The sequence below is a fragment of the Elephas maximus genome, chromosome 15, assembly GCF_024166365.1.
Source record: "Elephas maximus indicus isolate mEleMax1 chromosome 15, mEleMax1 primary haplotype, whole genome shotgun sequence".
Lineage (NCBI taxonomy): Eukaryota > Metazoa > Chordata > Mammalia > Proboscidea > Elephantidae > Elephas > Elephas maximus.
Window position 1 is genome coordinate 55,232,566 of NC_064833.1, and position 21,736 is coordinate 55,254,301.

Below are 21,736 nucleotides of genomic sequence, written 5' to 3' on the forward strand. Positions count from 1 at the left end.
CAGAGTGAACTTGCTAGAACAAAACTATTTGTCATATGTGCTTTACGCGTATTTCCATATCTCTTTGGGTATCTATTAGCCCATCCCAGTGATACTGCTTCAGTCAGATTCTCTTGCTGAGATAACATGCATTTGCTGTACGACAATAAAATGCAGCTTTGAAGGCAGCAAAGAAAAAATACTAACCTTTTCACCTTACTAGAAAGTTGACCCTTCAGGAAAAATCCAAGTATAATCTTGATCCTTCACTTAAATGCAGATAGAACACTCTGCTACAAAACAGATTAAACTACAATCTTATTTTTGTTTATTTAGTAAGATAGTGAGATATTTGTCGTTTTCACAGAATTGTGGCTAAGACCCAAACCTAAGAAATAAATGGTCTCAAGGACCTCCACATTTTATAGTAGTGGATCTCAACCTTGGCTGTTTATTGGAATTACCTGGAGAGTTTTCAGAGCTACTGATACCTGAGTCCCTTCCACATGAAAAGATTTAATTTAACTGGTTTAGGGTACAACATGAGTATTGGCTTCCTAGATGATTCTAATATGTAGATGATGCTGACAAACCACTGTTCTACAGAGAGCATCCAGCAAACAGGCATGAGCCATCTTCCCTCGTGTTTTGCCAAGAAGCACCAGAGTTCCTAACTGCCACAGGCCCCTCCCCGCCCCAACCACCAGTTGATACATGAAGAAGACTGGGGAAAGGTCAGAGGGCTTGATGGTGGCTGGCCTTAGGAGGGGATGCACATGGAGGATGAGTGGCTTTTTCTACCTGAACCCAGGGAAAGAAGGTAACTGCAGGGGACACTACAAAGAAGAAACAGACCTTCTGTTGCCCAGCTGGATGTCCACTTAGCCAGCTGTTTAGAGTGGAGCTGATGGTGGTAGGGCAGGTTCTAGAAGTGGGAAGGTAGCAACAATACCCTCAAAGCTGCAAACAAACATCCATAGAATGTGGAGTATTTAAGGCCCTTTGCTCTCTACTTTGAGATTCAACCACTCATCATCCTGTTATAGTTAAATATGGCAGTAGGATTCTTCACTGTACAAAATGCCTCCATCAAGTCTGAAATTATAAGAGTTACTATCAAAAGAGCCTGGCACAGTGGTTAAACATTTGGCTACTAACCAAAGGTTGGCAGTTCAAATCCACCAGCTGCTCCCTGGAAACCCTATGGGGCAGTTCTGCTCTGCTCTACAGGGTCACTGGGAATTGGAATCAACTCAACAGCAAAGGGTTTGGTTTGATATTAAAAGTGCCCTTTAGTGATGTCAAAAAAACAACTCAGGTGTTACAAAATCTCTTTAATTACTCTATTAGACTCTAAAAACAATAGAAATCCTCAGGTATGTAAAAAATCAATACTAGTGTTGAAGGTTCCTTAAAGGAGACTGAAAATAATGAGGTAGCTTTAGAAGTACTAATGGTAGTTAGAAATACCCTTTAAAGGCAAAGGCTGTATGAGTGCACTTTTATCTGGACAGAAAATTGTTCCTTAATAAACAACGAAATTCACACATCCCAATTTGCTTCCTAAATCTCCCTGCCCAGGGATGTTGCAGTAAACCTAAAACCGCTGTGTCCTTTTACTGTGTAGGAAGAAGTCAGTTTTTTGGGATGTCTGTTTGTTTTGTTCTGTTTGGCACTTTCCATGCATCAATTTGATGAAGCACTAAAATACACGGTACTGACAAGTGCAAAAGATATTAAGGGCAAGGAGAAATCAACGAAGAAGTCAGAGGAGAATTAGCAGCGCAAGTGAGACTGATACTGCCTGGGCTTTGAAGGACTCCATTCGAGCAGGTGAAGAGCGGACAGTATGGAGCCAGGAAAAAGCAAGACTTCAGACACCTCGCTGTGCGTCATAGAAGCTGAGCATCCACGAAGGGAAAGCAAAGCTGGACAGGTAAAAGGGCAAGTACAGAGGGCCCTGAAAGTCACGCAGACGGACTCTGTGAGTGGGTAACGACATGCTACTTCAAGTTCTCAAATTGGGGTGATAGGATGAAATGGCTTATTTTAAAATGTCACATGTACCCAATCCCTTCTAATTCTACAGTATCTTGGAAAGTAGGAAACCTTAACATGATACTAATAAGATCTCTATATCAAGCAAAATACAAAGAAATAGAGTTTAGCACCAAAATTAGCATGTGCTCATACCACCCAATTCAGAAGATTAGCTGTCCTTGCATGAAGTATACAATGTTAGAGGACCTTTGTGATGATGGCATTAATACAATAATCATTACTTTTTGCCTTGATTTATGGTGAAAAAAGTACTAAAACAATATTTTTTAATAACCAAGAGGCAGGAAGAAACTGGGAGGAAAGGAGAAATATCACAAAATACAAAAGTGCAGGGACGACAGTACAGTTACCCTACAGGGCAGAGCAGAACTGCGTCCAGAGGATTTCAGGGCTGTAAATTTTTAAGGGAGCACCTGCCACATCTTTCTACCGTGGAGCAGCTAGTGGGTTCCAACTGCCAATCTTTCAGTTGGCAGCTGGGCTCTTAACCACTGCACCACCAGGGCTCCTTCTTGGCACACCAAACCAAAAAAACCCAAACTTGTTGCCATCGAGTTGATTCCGACTCATAGTGACCCTGCACGACAGAGAAGAACTGCCCCATAGGGTTTCCAAGAAGCAGCTGGTGGATTCGAACTGCCTACCTTTTGGTTAGCAGCCAAGCTCTTAACCACTGGCACATATCCATAAAACCCAACCAAAACCACTGCTGTCGAGTGGATTCTGACTCATAGACTCCTGAAATGTACTCCTCTCACCCCGCCCTTGCCAAATCTACAGCATTCAGCCCTGAAGCATTCCACTCCTCCCCCATTAGCCCTTCCCTTTTCCCTGCTCCTTATCACAGGCTCTCAGTTCTTATCTGGATTCCAATGCTTACTTAATGCATGACCTTAGACAAGTTTCTTAACCTCTCCTGCCTCAGTCTATCCATTTACAAAATAAAAATAATAATTGCTACTACTGCATAGGGTTGTTGTGAGGACTGAATGAATTAACATAACGTGCTTAGAACAGTACCTGTTGGTGTTGTTGTTAGGTGCCTCGAGTCGGTTTCTACTCATAGTAACCCCTATGCACAACAGAAAGAAACACTGCTGGTCCTGTACCATGCTCACAATCGTTGTTGTGCTTGAGGCCACTGTGGCAGCCACTGTGTCAATCCATCTCACTGAGGGTCTTCATCTTTTTCAATGACTCTTTACTCCACCAAGCGTGACTTCCTTCTCCAGATTCTGATCCCTCCTGATAACACATCCAAAGATCTAAGATGAAGTCTTGCTTTTCTTGTTTCTAAGGAGCATTCTGGCTGTACTTCTTCCAAGACAGATTTTTTGTTCTTTTGGCAGTTCATGGTATACTCTCACCAGCACCACATATCAAAGGTATCAATTCTTTCGTTATTTCTTATTCACTGCTCAGCTTTTGCAAGCATATGAGGTGACTGAAAACACCATAGCTTGGGTCACGTGCACCTTAGCCTGCAAGGTTACATCTTTGCTTTTTAACACTTTAAAGAGGTCTTGTGCAGCAGATTTGCCCAAAGAAATACGTCGTTTGATTTCCTGACTGTTCCTTCTGTAGGTGCTGATTGTGGATCCAAATAAAATGAAATTCTTGACAACTTCGATTCATAGTGAATATTCAATAAACATTATTTTAATTATTTTAGGCTACTTGACTCTAAGGTCTGATCTTTTCATACCCTTCCTACATCTCACATTTTTTCATTATTTCAGTCCATGATGATTTCCACCCATACCAAGTCACCATCACACTAACAGTAACAGGTAATTCAAGTACAGAAACAGTACCAAATTTGGAGTAATTCATATCTGGGTTCAGTCCTGCATTTGGCACTAGCTGTGTGACCTCATATATATTACTTCTACTTTCTGAGATTAGATTTCCTCATCAGGAGAAACGGAGATCCTGCAAGTAAACCTGTAAATCTGGCACATGCCAGGCATCTTGCTTTTCAGACCTAACGCAGTATCTGTGGAAAAAATGCTAGTTGTAAGTTTTTGTCCCTTTGCATAAAGTAGTTTAGATGCTTACAAGTGGCATGTCAGCAGTACCGAGCCTAACACAGTAGCCTGGGAATGGATTTATAATCAGAGCAAACATAATAATTAGCTGTTTTTTTGCATCCACTGCAGATGAGTGGCTGATGCAGGCTATACCCAAGCTCTCAGAAAGAGCGTGGAACTTTCATGTCATTCCAAGGAAACTAGAACTACTCTGGGAACTTGGAAAGGATACAAGGACAATCACTAATACTCTGTTCCAAGGAATCAGGAATGAGCACGGATTGCTGAAGACCCCAAAGAACACAGAATTTTCTACCAGCAACCAGGAAGTCCTCAAATTTCCAAGGATAGACAATGCAGATAACACCTTTGTGTAGGGGTCAGTCTCTTAGCAAAGAGACAACCCATCAGAAGAGCATTATTTTTTCCCCTAACAATGCTCATACAACAGCTACATAAACAACACATCAGGCAAGCCTGATTATTTAGCAAACTGCTGACGGTTATGTTACTGCACCGCTGCCAGCAAACAAATTTCCTCTATTAGCAGCACTTCTCCCTGAAAAGGATTCTGACTGCAGCCTCACTTTGATCTGGAATGCCATGAAATTACATAAGCACTCAGGTCTGGAACCTTCTGAATAGCAACATTCATGAAGACGCTCTTTTCATTTCCTTTATATGTAACTATCTAGTACACAACATGCAATTTTAAAAAAAGCAGTAAGTATCTTATACAGAAATTACGAAGGCAGAAAATAAAACAAATATTTTGTACCCTTGGAGTACAGAAAATAGGAGATTGGGTTGGGGTAAGTGACAGGCAGAGAAATGCATGCGCAATGCAGGAGTGATAAGTATTTTACTTCCCAAAGAGGAGAAGACAGAAACAGCCCCCAGGACTAGATAAGTTTCCCTATTGCAGAGATTACTTATTAGAGAATCTTTTGATTTAAACTCCTCTTCTGAAATGTAAATAACCTCTAAACCCAGTGCCGTCAAGTCGATTCTAAACAACCCCTAGTAATACTAAACATATCAACTATTCTCCCAGTTATCCTAATTTTCCTGAACCCATATTATAACACAGGTAAGTCAAAGGAACTGAAAATTAAGACCTAATATTTCAAATGGGGTCTGAAGTGTTAAATTTAAGGCATACGGTCCCTTCCACGCCCTAGCTGAAAATCCTGAAGACTTGTCTGCTTCCTCATCTTCCCTTAGACAGGAAGGGAAAAAAACAATGCTCTTCTGATGGGTCGTCTTTTTGCTAAGAGACTGACTCCGCACAGACACTGTTAAATAGAGCCGTCACATAGATTCTGTCTACTGCAACAGCCAGTCTCCCTCTAAACCGAAGGTGCAGAACCTTCCCCACATCCAGTCACAACCCTACTTCAGGTCTTCTCTATCTATCACCAGCTTATAATGAGAGTCTCCTAGCGGGTCTTCACATCAGGATTTTTTCGTTCCTCGTTTAAAAAAAAAAAAAACTACTAGAAGCCCAGGGACTGTTGTTGTTAGTTGTCACTAAGTCAGTTCTGACTCATGGTAACCCCATGTGTACTGAGTAGAACTGCTCCATGGGGTTTCCAAAGCTGTTGCCTATTGGAAGCAGATCACCAGGCCTATCTTCTCAGGCGCCTCTGGGTAGGTTTGAACCGCCAACCTTTCAGTGAGCAGTCAAGCACTTAACCATTTGTGCCACTCAGGAAACTACCCTAATTCAATTAGCTAAGCCTGGAATTCATGGCTCTGTTCACATCTGTCCCCAGCCTACCCAAGCAGCTCCCTCTGCCTATCCAAGCTCTCCGATATCCACTTCAAATAACACTTCCTCCATTAGATCCCCTTATGTAGCTATTTTCCTTCCACTGTTATTACTTTTTTTTGTTGTTGTTACTTGGGAAACCCCGATGGCGCAATGGTTAAGTGCTACAGCTGCTAACCAAAAGGTTGGCGATTCGAATCTACCAGGCACTCCTTGGAAACTCTATGAGGCAGTTCTCCGTCCTATAGGGTCACTATGAGCCAGAATCGACTCAACAGTAGTGGATTTTTTGGGGTTGTGACTTGTGGAGTTCCTGGGTGCCGCAAATGGGAAAGTGCTGGGCTACTAACTGAACGGGAAAGTGCTGGGCTACTAACTGAAAGGTTGGCTGTTCAAACTCACCCAGAGGTGCCTTGGAAGAAAGGCCTGGTGATATGCTTCTAAAAAGCTAGAGCACAGTGGGGTTGCCAGGAGTTGGAATTGACTCAATGGCAATTGGTTTGGTTTTCTGGTTGTTACTCGCATGCATGGCTCATCGTCCCTTCCATAAACTATGAGCTGTCTGAGGGCCAAGCCTACTGTTGTTGTGTCAATTCTGACTCATGGTGACCCTACAGAACACAGCAGAACTGCCCCACAGGGTTTCCAAGGAGCGGCTGGTGGATTTGAACTGCCGACCTTTCGGTTAGCAGCTGAGCTCTTAACCACTCCACCAAGGGCAGGGAACATGTTCTACTGCTTCTTCTTGGTCTTGAAGCACAAAGCCTGGAACAAGTTAATAGTAGGAAAAAGGGCAGTAACTTTGGAGTTAGTGGACTTGGCTTAAAATTTTTTTTCTATCATTTACTGGGGAAAACCCTGGTGGCATAGTGGTTAAGAGCTACTGTTGCTAACCAAAAGGTTGTCAGTTCAAATCCACCAGAAGCTCCCTGGAAACTCTATGGGGCCATTCTATTCTGTCCTATAGGGTCGCTGTGAGTCAGGATCAACTCGACGGTAACGAGTTTTTTTTGTTGTTGTTGTTTTCATTTACTAGGTTTGTCACCTTTTCCAAATTATCTCTCTGAAGCTCAATTTCTTCGACAATAAAATGGGGATTTAAAAAAAAATCTGACAATTGTAGGTTTGTAGCATGCTCCGCATGTATTACACTCCATGAATTGTAGTAATTATTTTTATTAACTACTAAAGTGTTTTAATTGATTGCCTCAGCATAGGTGGCTTATCATAAAATAGTAAGAGGTAAAGCACCCTTCTCATCTTTGTTTATAAACAGCTACCTGGAATAAAAATAAAAGAATCTCAGGGATTTACACGTCATTAGTTTGCCAGAGAAGTCAGGGGTTGACTACCGATAAATGCCAATTTTCCTAAATCCTCTCTGAAGGGATTGTTTACCTGAACTGCTGCTCCATAGTTCATGGGGGGGGGGGGGGGTGAGGCTAGCCCAGGGCCAATGACAGTGACTCATTATTTGTCCCAAAGCAATTGGGAGGGAGGATTCAGTGCCCACCCACCTCAATCTTTAGCTGCAAAATGAAGAGACTAGCCTACATTAAAAAGTTCTCAAAGGTCCCTTCTGGTTCTAAAACCATGTTTCATTAACTGCTATTCCACAGTGCACCCTGCATGACGACGGCTGAAAGGGAGCAAGGGTAATCTTGGATGGTGCCCAGCAACAGACACAGTGAACACCCTGCAGTAGTGTTTCTCAAACAGTTGCTCAAAGAGTAAATATTAATAGATGTTCCTCAAAAAAAAAAAAGAAAAGAGTGGGGGTATGGGTAATATGGCCATAAACCCAAGAGTCACTGTACTAGTTGGAGGTCCCAGGTCAAACGGACAAGGGTGTATATAAAGAAGTTGCTGTGTACTAATTATTATGCTAAGGAGCGGGCACACGATACAGCAGTAGAAGACCCTGGTGCTCTATGTAAGTGTGTTGAGGAGATGCATTCATTCAACAGTTACTTACTGAATACCTAAGTGTTCTAAATGGAGTGGGGGAGGGGACAAAACAAAAGCAAAATAAATACATAGCTACTGAGGTATACATAAAAATAATAAACAGTATAAAACTGTGTGTACAGACAATAAGCAATCAAAGGGCCCTCAAAGGTGGGGAAGCTCCCTGGAAAAGATTTCTACTTTTACTGAGGATTAACTATATAGTCCACCATAAAAGGGTTTGCATTCATGTTGCCGCTGACTACTGGATTTTTTTTTTTTCAACCCTTAAATTTAAAGGAATAGAATGGGTGAGAGGAAGTAGGAAGAAAGAGGAATGGATAGTTAATTCCATACATCTAGGTAGCTGGGAGTTGGGGGAAACCCTGGTGGCGTAATAGTTAAGTGCTCCGGCTGCTAACCAAAGGGTCAGCATTTCGAATCTGCCAGGCGCTCCTTGGAAACTCTATGGGGCAGTTCTACTCTGTCCTATAGGGTTGCTATGAGTCGGAATCAACTCGATGGCACTGGGTTTGGTTTTTTTGGCTTAGGTAGTTGGGGGTATGCCAGGTGTTGAATCACCTTGCAAAAAGCCATTTGGCCTTTGTTCCCAGTTCTTTCTGGCTACACCAACACCTGAGGCTAATGAATAGGGGCCCACCACACCAAGAGGGACCACCTGGGGCTTGATGTTGACTAAGCCTCAGGAGGAATGATGTGATCTATCACAGCCTGGAGGTGAGGCTGATAAGAGCCCTGAACACAGAAGCTCAGATGGTGCTTCCTGGTTGGTGACTATGCTGGTTGGTGACTATGCATGGGAGAGAGTAGCATGTCACTTTTTGGGATATGGAAGCTCTGAGCTGTGACCCCTCCTAGAGCCCACCTTATGCAGCTCTTTGTATCCTTTCTGGTTGTAATAAATCTGTAGTAAAACCTCAGTCGTGGAGTCAATTCCGACTCATAGTGACCTCAAAGGACAAAGTAGAACTGCCCCATAGTTTCCAAGGAGCACCTGGTGGATTTGAACTGCTGACCTTTTGGTTAGCAGCCATAACACTTAACCACTAAGCCACCAGGGTTTCTGTAGTAAGTATGGTATAAACCAGACTCGTTGCTGTTGAGTTGATTCTGACTCATTGTGACCCTACAGGAAAGAGGAGAACTGCTCCACAGGGTGCCCAAGGAGCACAGAGTGGATTCAAACAGCCGACCTTGTGGTCAGTAGCTGTAGCCCTTAACCACTACACCACCAGGATTTCCAAGTATGGTATGTTCTCAGTAAATTCTGTGAGTTGTTTCAGCAAATCAATGAACCCACAGGGACAGTGAGAGCCAAAAGGGGCTGGTGTCTACCTATTTTTAAGTCTGAAAGGCTGTCCTTCTAATGTGTGAGCTCTGACCTAGCTCCAGGGGGCTGGAGCTGAGAGAGTGCTGCGTGAGCAGCTGATGAGAAGGATGGAGAAGTGGGAAGGTGAGGACTAGATCCATTTCCACACTTTGGGAACTGGATTCATGCTGATCCTTACCATGCAGGTAGCAACAAGGTTGGGGTTTGCCCACCATGCCCCTTGCTTAGCACGGGGTTTGTTTTGTTTTTCACAATTTTCAAAATGCTCCCAAGTAATATATTCTGAACTTTAAACTAGCCCTGTGAGTTGGACAAAGATCACTATATAGTAAGAATAAGTCACAGCTAGGATTATCATAGTAAGCACTCAAATATCTGAATTGATTGCCCCGGAATATGTTGATAGCCTTCAGCACATTATTAATTTTCAGGACAACACATTGTGTCAGTTAGGAAAAAGAAATGAGTTTCTTCAAAGAAGTTAAATAAATTACTTACCCCAAATCACCAACCTAATAAGGAGGAAGGCCAAGGCAAGAATCTGTATTTTCCTACCATGCCAAAATGCCTTGAGGGCACTAAAACCAAACCAAAACCAAACCCAGTGCCGTCGAGTCAATTCCAACTCATAGCGACCCTAGGGAACAGAGTAGAACTGCCCATAGAGTTTCCGAGGAGCGCCTGGCGGATTCGAACTGCTGACCCTTTGGTTAGCAGCCGTAGCACTTAACCACTATGCCACTAAAGCCTCCAAATAATAATTGCTTAATGTAACAAAAATGTCTTCTAATTAATTTTTTCTTACGGCTTTTCAGTTAGTATATCAATTGTAATATTTAGCCTGACACAAATTAATGAATAGCCTGTTTCCGTTGAGTCAATTCCAATTCATTGCAACCCTACAGGACAGAGTACAACTGCCCCATAGAGTTTCCGAGGAGTGCTTGGTGGATTTGACCTGCCAAGCTTTTGGTAGGCAGCCATAGCTCTTAACCACTATGTCACCAGGGTTTCCAAATTAATGAATGAGATCTTTGAAAACACAAGGTTAATATTTAGGCTACAACAATTAGTATGTTTTTAAAACAAATGTATACTTTCCCACTGGCATGGTTAATAAGATTCCTATCACCAGATGACTTGAAAACACAATGCACATTAACAAACAAAACACAGGGCTCAGCCTATTAGGTTGATGTGGCATAAATAAGGAAGTGATTTTACTCCCATCTCTGGAGTCTCAAGTTATTAAACTTTCAGTACACATCCTGGCACCAGATGGAATAAGTTTTCAGCCACCATTTTTCAAAGGAGGGACCTGTTGCCATTGAGTTGATTCTAACTCATAGTGACCCTATAGAACAGAACACGACTGCCCCATAGGGTTTTCAAAGAGCACCTGGTACATTCAAACTGCTGACCTTTTGATTAGCAGCCAAATGCTTAACCACTGCGCCACCAGAGCCCCAAAAGGAGAGACAGCAGGAGCTAATACAAAAGTATTGACAGTTAACCACTCTTACCTTAAAAATAAGAAGTATGTGCAGTTTTACCCTACCCTCATTGATACAAAGTGAGCCATCAACTAAGGCTGCTTCCTTTGTCTAGAAAATCCTGAAGACATATCCTTCTGCGCCATAGTTCATTGCAGGCTATAGTTTTTACTTAACATGTGTTTCAGGTTATACTACTTTTATAATCCCTTGGCTATTATATACACATTTTACAGATGACACTGATCATATAGGTTCACTCAATGAGGTGCTGAAAAAGGTACAAGCAGTGACAACATTTCAGTATTGCGTCACTTTATGAACCACGCACCTTGGCAAAGTTGGCTGTGAAGTACATATCTACAAAATGAATCACCTTTTACCAAAATCTGCCTTGATAATAATTAGAGCTGCATTCCTCAACAGAAAATCCCAGGATGCTCAGCTGAAAAGTTTTAGACTTACATAGGTTCAGTTAAGACTCTGGCCAGCTCTGCAGCGAACAGGCTGGATGTTATATTGTGTTGTTAGGTGCCTTCAAGTCAGTTCCGAATCATTAAGGCACATCAAATTGCTGAGAATGAAGTCCCTGGGGGTTCTCCTTTTCCTCAGAAGGCTTTAAGAACTTCACACCTTCTAGAGTCTCCCAGAAGTTAGTCCAGCCATCAGAACCTCACCCTGCCCCTAGAATCCACTATGCCTGACTCTAAATGTACACTTTCCAGAACTTGGCTTCCTTCCTTCTCAGCTGAACACCTATGATGTTTAACTGGGCAAGACAGGCATTTCACTTTTTATCCCTACGTGCTCCTCTGTAGTTCAGGATAAACACCAATATAAAAACGTTTTCAGTTTAAAGCTCCAACTACTTCATTCTGTAGGCTTACAAGTGTGTGTATTGAGCAACAGCTGCCTGTTGAGAGGCTTATACATTTCCTGATTGCAAGACTATTCATTTTATGGTTGCTTAGCACATACATTTCAGCTGCTTTTAACTTTCAGGCAAATGCCTTTATATTTCTCAATTATGAACAGTTCAATAGTTCTATTCATTTTTTCAACACTCATTCAACGAATATTTACAGAGCACCCACTGTGTATCAGGCACTAGTCTAGGTGCTGGGACACGACAATGAGTAAAACATTCCTGCCCTCATTAGCTAACACTGTAGAAAGATAAAGGATGAAAAATATTTTGATTTTCGTTTTTTTTTTTTAAACAGTACTGGTGTCTAAAACCAAAAAAAAACCCCATTGCCATGGAGTCAATTCCAACTCACAGCGACCCTATAGTACAGAGTAGAACTGCCCCCCAGGATTTCCAAGGGGCAGCTGGTGAATTCAAACTGACGACCTTTTGGTTAAAAACTGAGCTCTTAACCACTGCGCCACCAGGGCTCGTCCTGATGCCTAAACAGATGAAAATGTGGACAAGTTCCTCTTTACAGTTACAGGTATCTATATTAACACCTTAAAGTCTAGAAGCATGGCTCAGAAGTAGGCTGATTACAATGGGTATTGCTACCACACTGTTGCTTTGGTAATTTTCACAGGAACCATACTTAAAAGACTAATTTGGGTAAGAAGACATTTCAAAATTATTTGCTAAAGTTAGTATGTAGTATTTCCCTAGGAGCTCTGGTGGCACAACGGTTAAGCACTTTGCTGCTAACTGAAAGGTTGGCAGTTCGAACTCACCAGCCCCTCCATGGGAGAAATATGTGGCAGTCTGCTTCCACAAAGATTACACCCTTGAAAACCTTATGAGGCAGTTCTACCCTGTCCTATAGGATCACTATGAGTCAGAACTGACTCGATGGCAATGGCTTTTGGGAGTATTTTCCTCTATTTTTCATGGAGGAACTGTATCAATAGGCTATTCATTTAATTTCAATTGGCAAATCTGTCCATTACGGTGACTAATCTTAATTTTTTTCTAATAATTTTATTTTTTTGTTGTTGCTGGTGAGAATATACACAGCAAAAACATATACCAATTCAAGTTTCTGCATGTACAATTCAGTGACAGATTATTCTCCAAGTTGTGCAACCATTCTCACCCGCCTTTTCTGAGTTGTTCCTCCCTCATCAACATAAACTCACTGCCCCTAAGTTTCCTATCTAATCTTTCAAGTTGCCATTGTCAATTTATCCCATATAGACAGATCTTAAAAGAGCATAATGTTCAATGCAGACATTTTTTACTATCTAAGTCTTGTTTGATTTTAAGAAGACTTCAGGAAATATTTTTGGTTTAAGGTTTAAAGATTATCTCAGGGCAATAGTTTCCGTGGTTCATACATGCTCCATGGCTCCAGAAAGTCTGAATTCCATGAGAATTTGAAATTCTGTTCTATATTTTCCCCCTTTTGATAAGGATTCTTCTATAGAATCTTTGATCCAAATGTACAGTAATGGTAACTGGGTACCATCCAGTTCTTCTAGTCTAATGGTAAAGGAGGCAGCTGTTCATGGAAGTAATTAGCCACACATCCCATTTTCTCCTCCCATTTCTGACTCTCCTTCTTCCTCTGTTGCTCCAGGCGAATAACAACCAATTGTTGTGCCTTAGATGGCCCCTAGCAAGCTTTTAAGACCCTGGGCACTATGCAACAAACTAGGAAACAGAACAGAAGCACTGAACAAGTTACTAAGCCAATTCACCGGGATGTCCCACGAAACCATGACCCTAAGCCTCCAAAATAAGGAACCAAATCGCATGAGGTTTTTGGTTGTACATAAGTAGCCTCAGCAGCTTTTTTTTTTTTTTGTCATTGTAAATATATCTATCACACAACTTTTGCCAATTCAACTTTTTACAGGTGTACAACTTACTGACAGCAATTACTTTAATCAGCTGTGCCACTCTCCCCTTAATGTGATTTTCCATCACCGAAAGTTGAAACTCAGTACTCCATAAGCAATAACCCCAATTTCCCCCTCCCTCTTGCCCTCGTAACCACTAAGAAACTTTGGTCTCTATACATTTGCCTGTTCTTGTCTGTTTATATAAGGGAAGTCATACAATATTTGTCCTTTCGTTACTGAGTTATTTCACTCGGCATAATGTCTTCAAGCCCTATCCATATTGTAGCATGTATCAAAATTTCATTTCTCCTACTAGAATAGTATTCCATTGTATGTACGTATGTACCACAATTTGTTTATCCACTCATTTGTTGGCGGGCAGTTAGGTTGTTTCTACCTGTTGGCTGTTGTGAATAGTGCTGCAATGAACATTGATGTAAAATTGTCTGTTTTAGTCTCTGCTTTCTTTTGGGTGTATATCTAGAATACTGCTGGGTCATATGGTAGTTCTATTTTTAGTTTTTTTGAGGAATCACCTTGCTGTTTTCCACAATGGCTGTACCATTTTGCATTCCCACCAGCAATGGATAAGGGTTCCAATTTCCCCACATCCTTGCCAACATTTGTTATTTTCTGTTTCATTTTGTTTTGTTATTTTAGTTATCCTAGTAGGAGTGAAATAGTTTATCTTTTTTTAAGATAAGACTGCATACTACTAAGCTCTTATATATTAAAAGAATCAAAAGAATCCCAATGCTCTCTAAAAACCTCCAAATCCATTGAAGCCAACGTAACCAGTTTAAATGTCGTTATCATAATCTTATCAAAATGTATACATAATATCTGCTTTTGATTACCACTATCAGAAACTTACACAATACGGTTAAATAAAATCTATGATACTTATAACCAAAAATGAAACCAAACCCACTATCGTCGAGTTGAATCAAACTCATAGCGACCCTACAGAACAGAGCAGAACTGCCCGATTGGGCTTCCAAGGAGCAAGTGGTGGATTTGAACCACCAGCCTTTGGGTTAGCAGCCAAGCTCTTAACCACTGTGCCACCAGGACTCCACATTACTTATTTAAAAAAAAGTAATTTAAACCTCCTTCCCAGCCAGTCTTTTAACAAATCTTCTACCAAATATCCTAATAATTTAGATTTCAACCTGGTTACCAAATCTCATAAAATCAGAAAAAACATGAAGTGAACACATTGGTGGGGAGGAAGGTAGACTGTGGAGTGAAGCTAATGGTGGGTACATTAAAGGAAAACCCACATTTGGACTCTTCCAACTTGGTGAGCACTACTAATGGAAGTGGCATTGATTCTTGCCAAAAGATCATACTTTTGAGCAACAGTGGTGGTTTATTGTAAAGCTTTGAAGGTCAAAATGTATTTAATCATTTTCACATCCACTGCTAACTTTCTTAGTTTTGCTGACAAACATACTTCCTAACATAATAAATCACTGACTAAAGAAAGGTTTGGGAAAGAAAAGTTTAACAACAGAAGGGAAAAAAGAAAAAAAAGCCCAGCAACAGCGCTAAAAAGAAAAAGTGCCTGACAATGTATAAAGTTCTATCAAGAATCCATAGGTGGTAGGGTATATTATGAACTGGGTATGTGAAGAGATGCTGCAAAGCCAATACTCAGGACAGCAGTGATGGCTCTGTAAAGAGGATATAAAAGTAAGATGCTTTTTAAAGGCGTAATACTTAGATTACCCTCGGTTTATGCGGGAATGAAGACAGTTATACATAAAGTAGTCACAGACATGGATAAAAATTAGGAGAGGTGTCCAGTCATCAAACAATCTTTTCTTTTCTCATCCTGGAGCCTCTTCTTTTTCTCCACTCCTCAGGAGCTAGACCTGAGAAAGGAAATCCTGAAAGGGAGCTACACACTTCAAAATGGATATATGCCACACACCTTTTAGTTTATGGGATGCTGAAATTCAGCTCCTAGTCCCATTCAGAGTTTCAGCATGGTTGAGTCCCTAGGAGTCACCACTCTGAAATCTGTCAGCCAGGGATGGGGTACATTTTTCCAACTCGAGAGCCAAAAGGAGGTGCCTTTTTTAAGTTGTCACAACCATAGAAAGCAGGCCTGGGTACCACAAATTAATGCCTGAGACAACTAATGGTGTCACTATAATTGTCACCAAGTAGGTTGTCTATTCTCAGTTCCTTTTCTTTTTTTTTTTCCTGCTTCCCTCATCTTTAACCAGGCCTGCATAGGCTTTGCCTGGCTCCGGCTGGAAGCATTCAGAGCTGGAGTTTGCTGACCCCAATTAATGACAACAGCAGGGTGTATGTAGCCATATGTTGTTGTTGTTGTTGTTGTTGTTGTTGTTGTGTGCTCTCAGGTGAATTTTGACTCCTAGCGACCCTACAGAATTGAGTAAAACTGCCCCATAGGGCTTCCAAGGTTGTAATCTTTATGGAAGCAGACTGCCACATCTTTCTCCCATGGAGTGGCTGGTGGGTTTGAACCGCCGACCTTTCGGTTTGCAGCCTATCACTTAATCACTGTGCCACCAAGGCTGAGTAACCAAAAAAACAAACCAACCAACCCATTGCTGTTGAGTTGATTCTTACCCATGGTGGCCCTGTTGGACAGAGAAGAACTGCACTATAGGGTTTCCAAGGCTGTAATCTTTACAGAAGTGGACTGCTACATCTTTCTCCCAAGAAGCCGCTGGTGGCTTTGAGGCACTGACGTTCTGGTTAGCAGCCCAGCACTTAACCACTGCACTACCAGGGCTCCTTGTAGCCATATATAGCTTACTGCTATTGCAAGGCACTTCGCTAAGTGTTTTACCAACATGATCTTATTCAATTCTCATAACAACACTATGATATAGGAGGTATTTTATCTGCATTTTACAAATGCAGAAACAGGCCCTAAAAGATAAAGCAATCTGCCCAAGGTCATATAACTAACAAACCTGAAAGCATAAATTTGAAACCCAGACATCTGTTTTATCCCAAAGAAAAATGTTCTTTACATTAAGCCATAATGTCTGTGCTCTGAAATCATACAGACCTGAATTTCAACTCTAATGCTACCAAACTCTAACACTACAAAACAGACAACAATACTACTTAAATTTGTGGTTGGGAGTAAATAATAACATCTATAAAAGTTGTCTAGCACAGTGTTTGTGGGACATAGTAATCAACAATCTCTATGTTCAATTCACCATTCCTATATTTGATAATCTGTGATAAAAAGCAGCTACTAAAAAATAACCAAGGATGAGGAAAAACTGCAGACATCACTAAGTGCAATGTTAATGGTAGGTTTCTCAAGGGTTCTGGCACTACAGAGCGAACGTAACTGCACGTCCTCCATGCCCATGGTATTGTTAGATGCCATGGAGTTGATTTCCACTCATGTGGACCTCATCTGAGGGAGCAGAACTGCCCCATAGGGTTTTCTAGGCTGGTGGTGCAGTGGTTAAGCTCGCAGCTGCTAACCAAAAGGTTGGCGGCTCGAATCCACCAGCCGCTCCATGGAAGAAAGATGTGGCAGTCTGCTTCCCTAAAGATCACAACCTTGGAAACCCTCTAGGGGCAGTTCTACTCTGTCCTGTAGGGTCATTATGAGCCAGAATCAACTCAGTGGCAATGGGTTTGGGTTTTTTGGCAATCTCTATGGGAGCAGATTGCCAGGTCTTTCTCTTTGGGAGCCGCTGGGTGAGTATAAAGCACCAACCTTTATCCGAGTGCTTAACCGTTGCGCCGCCAGGGCCCCAATGCCCGTTGTAGCAAACCCAAAACACCAGAAAGGAGAAATTCGGAGCTCGAGCCGGTACAGGTAGGTTACGCCTTCTTTACGACCTCCTTGTTTTGCTGAAATGGGGAGTCCTCTTCGCATCCCACTTGGCAGCTTCTCCTGGAACCCTCGGCTGCTCTGAGGCGCACCCGTTCCTCTGGGCATTTGCTTCCCCCAGAGTGTGCGCGGTGGCCCCGTCCCTCCCCTGCGAGGCGCTGCGGCAGTTGAAGGGCAAGTTACCCTTCTCCCAGCCGCAGTCCCGACCCTCCCTGCCCCGGGACGCCGGCGGATCACAGGCACCGCCCGCCAGGTGAGGCAGCGCCAGGCCCGGGCGACCGCGGGCGGCCCCGCCCTGAGCCCCGAGACTCGGCTCCTCTGGGAGGCGCCCGCCCAGCCCCGGGCCTCGCGAGGCCGCTGACCTCGCCCGCAGCGGCTCGGGAGCCGCCCCGGCCACGCGGAGCCCAGGGTGTCCGTCCAGCATGAGGGCCTTGCGGGCCCCACCGCGGAGCCTGCGGGCCCGGATTCTCCCGGCCAGGACTCCCCTCCGCGCCTCGCGCCCCCACGTCCGCGTCTCTTCCTCCCCACAAGGGTCGGTGGGGAGAAGTGTGCACTCACGTCCTGGTCCCAGGGGTGGAAGTCAGGCGAGGGCAGAGACAACGGAGGCACCGGCCGTAGGGTCCCGAAGCCGCCCGGGATTCACAGGAACCTGGGGCCCGACGGGCCGGGGGCAGGGCGAAGGCGCGCCCCGCCCACTGGAGGGCCGCTCGCGCGGCCCCGCCCACCCTCCCGCAGCCTGGTGGCAGCAAGCCTGGTAGTCACCGCTGCATTGGTGACCCTGTCTGCAGGCTGACACTTCAGGCTGCTCCGGAGATCACCCGCTTACCGAAAGTCCAGAATTGACTTTAAGCATCAAAATAAATTGGTGCACAAAAAAAAAAAGTTCCAGAAAAAAAGGATTAGAAAATTAAAATATCTGAGAAAATCACGATCAGAGCCGAGAAACACTCTGAGTACGGAATTGCTGAAATATTAGCTATTAACCAGACTATTCAGAGCAATTCCCATGTGCGTACTACCAGGGTCATTTTACATCCTTAATTTCATTTCGTCTTCCCAACAATTTTGTGACATACGTAGTGCTATTACCCCAATTTCGCAAATGAGAAAACTGTTCTTGTGTAACTTGAGATTTGGTAGCTAAGTACTGTAATTGGCCTACTTGCCTGAAGTCACAGATTTCTACTGAGTAAACTATCCCCAAAGCGCAACTCTTGACCCATACTGGATGCTTCCTGCAACTAAACAAGCCACTGTGGAAAATATCACTACATTTGACAGCTTGAAAATTTAGAACTTCTGCCCAAGAAAAACAGGAACGAAATCAATCAGCAAACACAGTGGAAAAAATATTGGCCACAAGCCTGAGAAGTAAAAGGTTAGTATCTTAAGCTCCCTCAAACAGATTGGAAAAAAACACCCAATAGAAAAATGGGCAATGGATAGTTTTGTTTTGTTTTTTTAATTACAAAAGGAAATGAAAAATGAAACAGATGAAATGTATACTTCCGTAAGTGAAAAATTTAAGCTTAATCCAAAAAATGAAAATTAAATATTTTTAAAATCATATCAGTGCAAGTGGAAACCCTGATGGCATAGTGGTTAAGTGCTATGGCTGCTAACCAGAGGGTCAGCAGTTCGAATCCGCCAGGCGCTCCTTGGAAACTCTATGGGGCAGTTCTACTCTGTTCTCTAGGGTCGCTATGAGTCCGAATCGACTCGACGGCACTGGGTTATCAGTGCAGGCAAGGATTCATTCATTCATTTATTCAACAAATATATCCTGAGGGCCTACGATATGCCAAGCACTGTTCTAGACTTGTGATAAAGCAGCGAGCAAGACAGACAGGAGCTTCTGTCCTAGACGGGGAATAAATAGTAAGTTTTAAAAACAAACAAGATTATTTCAGAGAACCATAAGTGATATGAGGAAAATAATACAGGGTAATGGGATAGAGAGGAACTTGGACATAATGGGAGCTTATTTACATTGGGCATCAGGGAAGGCTCTCTAGGTGGGTAGTGTCTGAGCTGAGAAGGGAAAAATAACGAGCTAGTCATGCAAAGATCTGGGATCAGGGGAATGATAGCCAGGGCAAAGGCAGGAACAACCATAGCAAGTTGTAGGCACAGAAACAAGACCATTTTGGCTGGCGCATAGTGGAGAAGGAAGAAGAGAGGGAAAGAAGTACCTTATTTTTGTTTTTACTAAAGGTTGTTGGTTTTATTTTTGTTTCTGTTTTTACACGTAAGTGAAGGTCCTCAGGCATCACTAAATTAATTGCAAGTTTCAATACTTCCAGAATGCATAGTATCCATACCTAAGCTTCATGACTTACAGTACCCTTAAAATAGGGAGGGAATAGAGACAAAGGGATGGTCTTGTACTTTTAGTGCCCAGTAAGCAATTTTTTAATTGATTACATAATGCCATGGCTATTCCATGTACTTACTCATTCTCCTCAACTAGAGTCTAAATTCCATTATACTTTTGTTCTTATCCATTCACCCATTTAGTCAGCATCTGTTGAATGCACATGACGTATCAGGCATCACAAGGTTCTAGAAATAAATAATAATAATATGGAACTCGACACCTGGTAGAGATTTAAATGCTTGTTAAAATGGATGAGATATTCACAAGATATTTTCCTGGGTTTTCTTCTACCTCTGGTTGTTGCTTTTTTTTTTTTTTTTTTTCCTTCTCCTTTGCTTTTTGTTCTTCCATCCCCAGTCTTTAAACACTGGAGTGCCAGGGCTTATTTTTGGCCCTCTTTTCCCTGTCTTCACTCATACTCTTGGTTACCTCGTCTAGTCTTATGGCTTTGGGCTTTAAATTCCATTTATACCCTGAAGGCTGCCAAACTTTCCACACCTTTCCCCTGAAACTCCAGACTCCAACCAGCTACGCCATACTTGGAAACCCTCGTGGTCTAGTGGTTAAGTGCTACCACTGCTAACCAAAATGTAGGCAGTTCAAATCTACCAGGTGCTCCTTGGAAACTCTATGGGGCAGTTCTACTCTGTCCTGTAGGGGACTATGAGTAGGATTCGACTCGACAGCAACAGGTTTGTTTTTTTTTTTGTTGTTTGTTTGTTTGTTTTACTCCATATTTGGAGCTTGTATTAGTTACCTATTGCCCTATAACAAATGGCTTCAAACATAGTGGCGTAAAACAGCAGTAGATATTTATTACTTCTTTAGTTTCTGTGGTTCAGGAATTTGGGGGTGGCTCACCTGGGCGATTCCGGCTCATTGACTCTCATGAATTCAACGTCAGGTGTTAGCCAGGCCCTAGTTGTCATGAAACCTTGTTGACACAAACAGTTAAGCTCTCCGCTGCTGACTGAAATGTTGGCAGTTTGAACTTCTACTCTGTCACACACGGGGTGACTATGAGTAAGAATCGATTCAACAGCACCTAACAACAACCGTCATATGGCAGCTTAAATGGGTTTAGAAGATCCACGTCCAAGATGACTTAGTCACATGATTGACAAAGTGATGCTGTTTGTTGGTGAAAGACCTCAGTTCCTCTCCATGTGAATCTCTCCACAGGGCTGCTCAAGGGTCCTCCCTGCATGGGTTCTGGCTTCCCCCAGAGCAAACAGCGAAGAGACTAAGACTGAAGCTTCAGTGACTTTTATAACAGCTTCAGAAGTCACACACATCATTTTGGCAGTATTCTATTGGTCAAACAGACTAACCTTAATTTAGTGTGGGAGGGAACTCCACGAGAGGGTAAATACCAGGAGGCAGGGATCATTGGGGCCGTCTTAGAAGCTGGCTGCCACAGATGTCTAATAAGCATTTCAAATGTAGTGCATACAAACATAAGCTCCTGCTCCTTCTCCTTAAACACAAGCTTCTGATCTTCCCCAAAGCAGTTCCTCCCACAGTCTTCCCTTTCTCAAGCAATCTTCCAGTTGTTTGGGCTAAAATACTTGAAGTCATCTTTGACTCTTTTCTCTCACACCCCATATGTGGTCTAGACTGTCAGCAAACTGTCAGCTCTATTTTCACAATATATCCAGATATGACTATCTGTTTCTTCCATCCTAGCCCAAGACACCATTATTATGGTCTGGATTATTGCAATAACCTAGTAACTACTTCTCCACTTGCTCCTCTTGGGTCTATGCTCAAAGCAAACAATAAGAAGGATCCAATAAAATATAAATCAGATCACCTGACTATCACACAAAGTTAAAGCCCACGTTCTTAAACAATTGCTTTCAAACCCTTACAGTACATGGCCCCTGTCGCCTCTCTGACCTTGTCCCTTACTACACTCCTTGCTCACTCTGCTGCAGCTACACTGACTTACTGTTCCTGAAAAATGCCGTGTGCCTTCTGAATTCAGGGTCTTTTTACTTTCTGTTCCCCTACTTGAAATGCTCTGCCCCAGTCATCAGGAGGCTTGTTCTTTCTTCCTTGGGTCTTTATTCAAATGT

General features: G+C 42.7%; 1 protein-coding gene across 2 annotated transcripts in view; it reads right to left on the minus strand.

Annotated features, from left to right (window-relative positions):
• Positions 1–17,951, minus strand: part of CPNE3 (copine 3) — a 58,551-nt gene extending 40,600 nt beyond the window's left edge. The window contains exons 1-2 of one of the 2 annotated variants that reach the window (XM_049854445.1): positions 17,840–17,951; positions 17,165–17,439 (exon numbers count right to left, since the gene is read on the minus strand). The gene's annotated coding sequence lies outside the window, so the exon portion shown is untranslated. The remainder of the gene's footprint in view (positions 1–17,164; positions 17,440–17,839) is intronic. The other variant, XM_049854444.1, reaches the window with a different exon arrangement.
• Between the last annotated feature and the right edge of the window lie 3,785 nt (positions 17,952–21,736).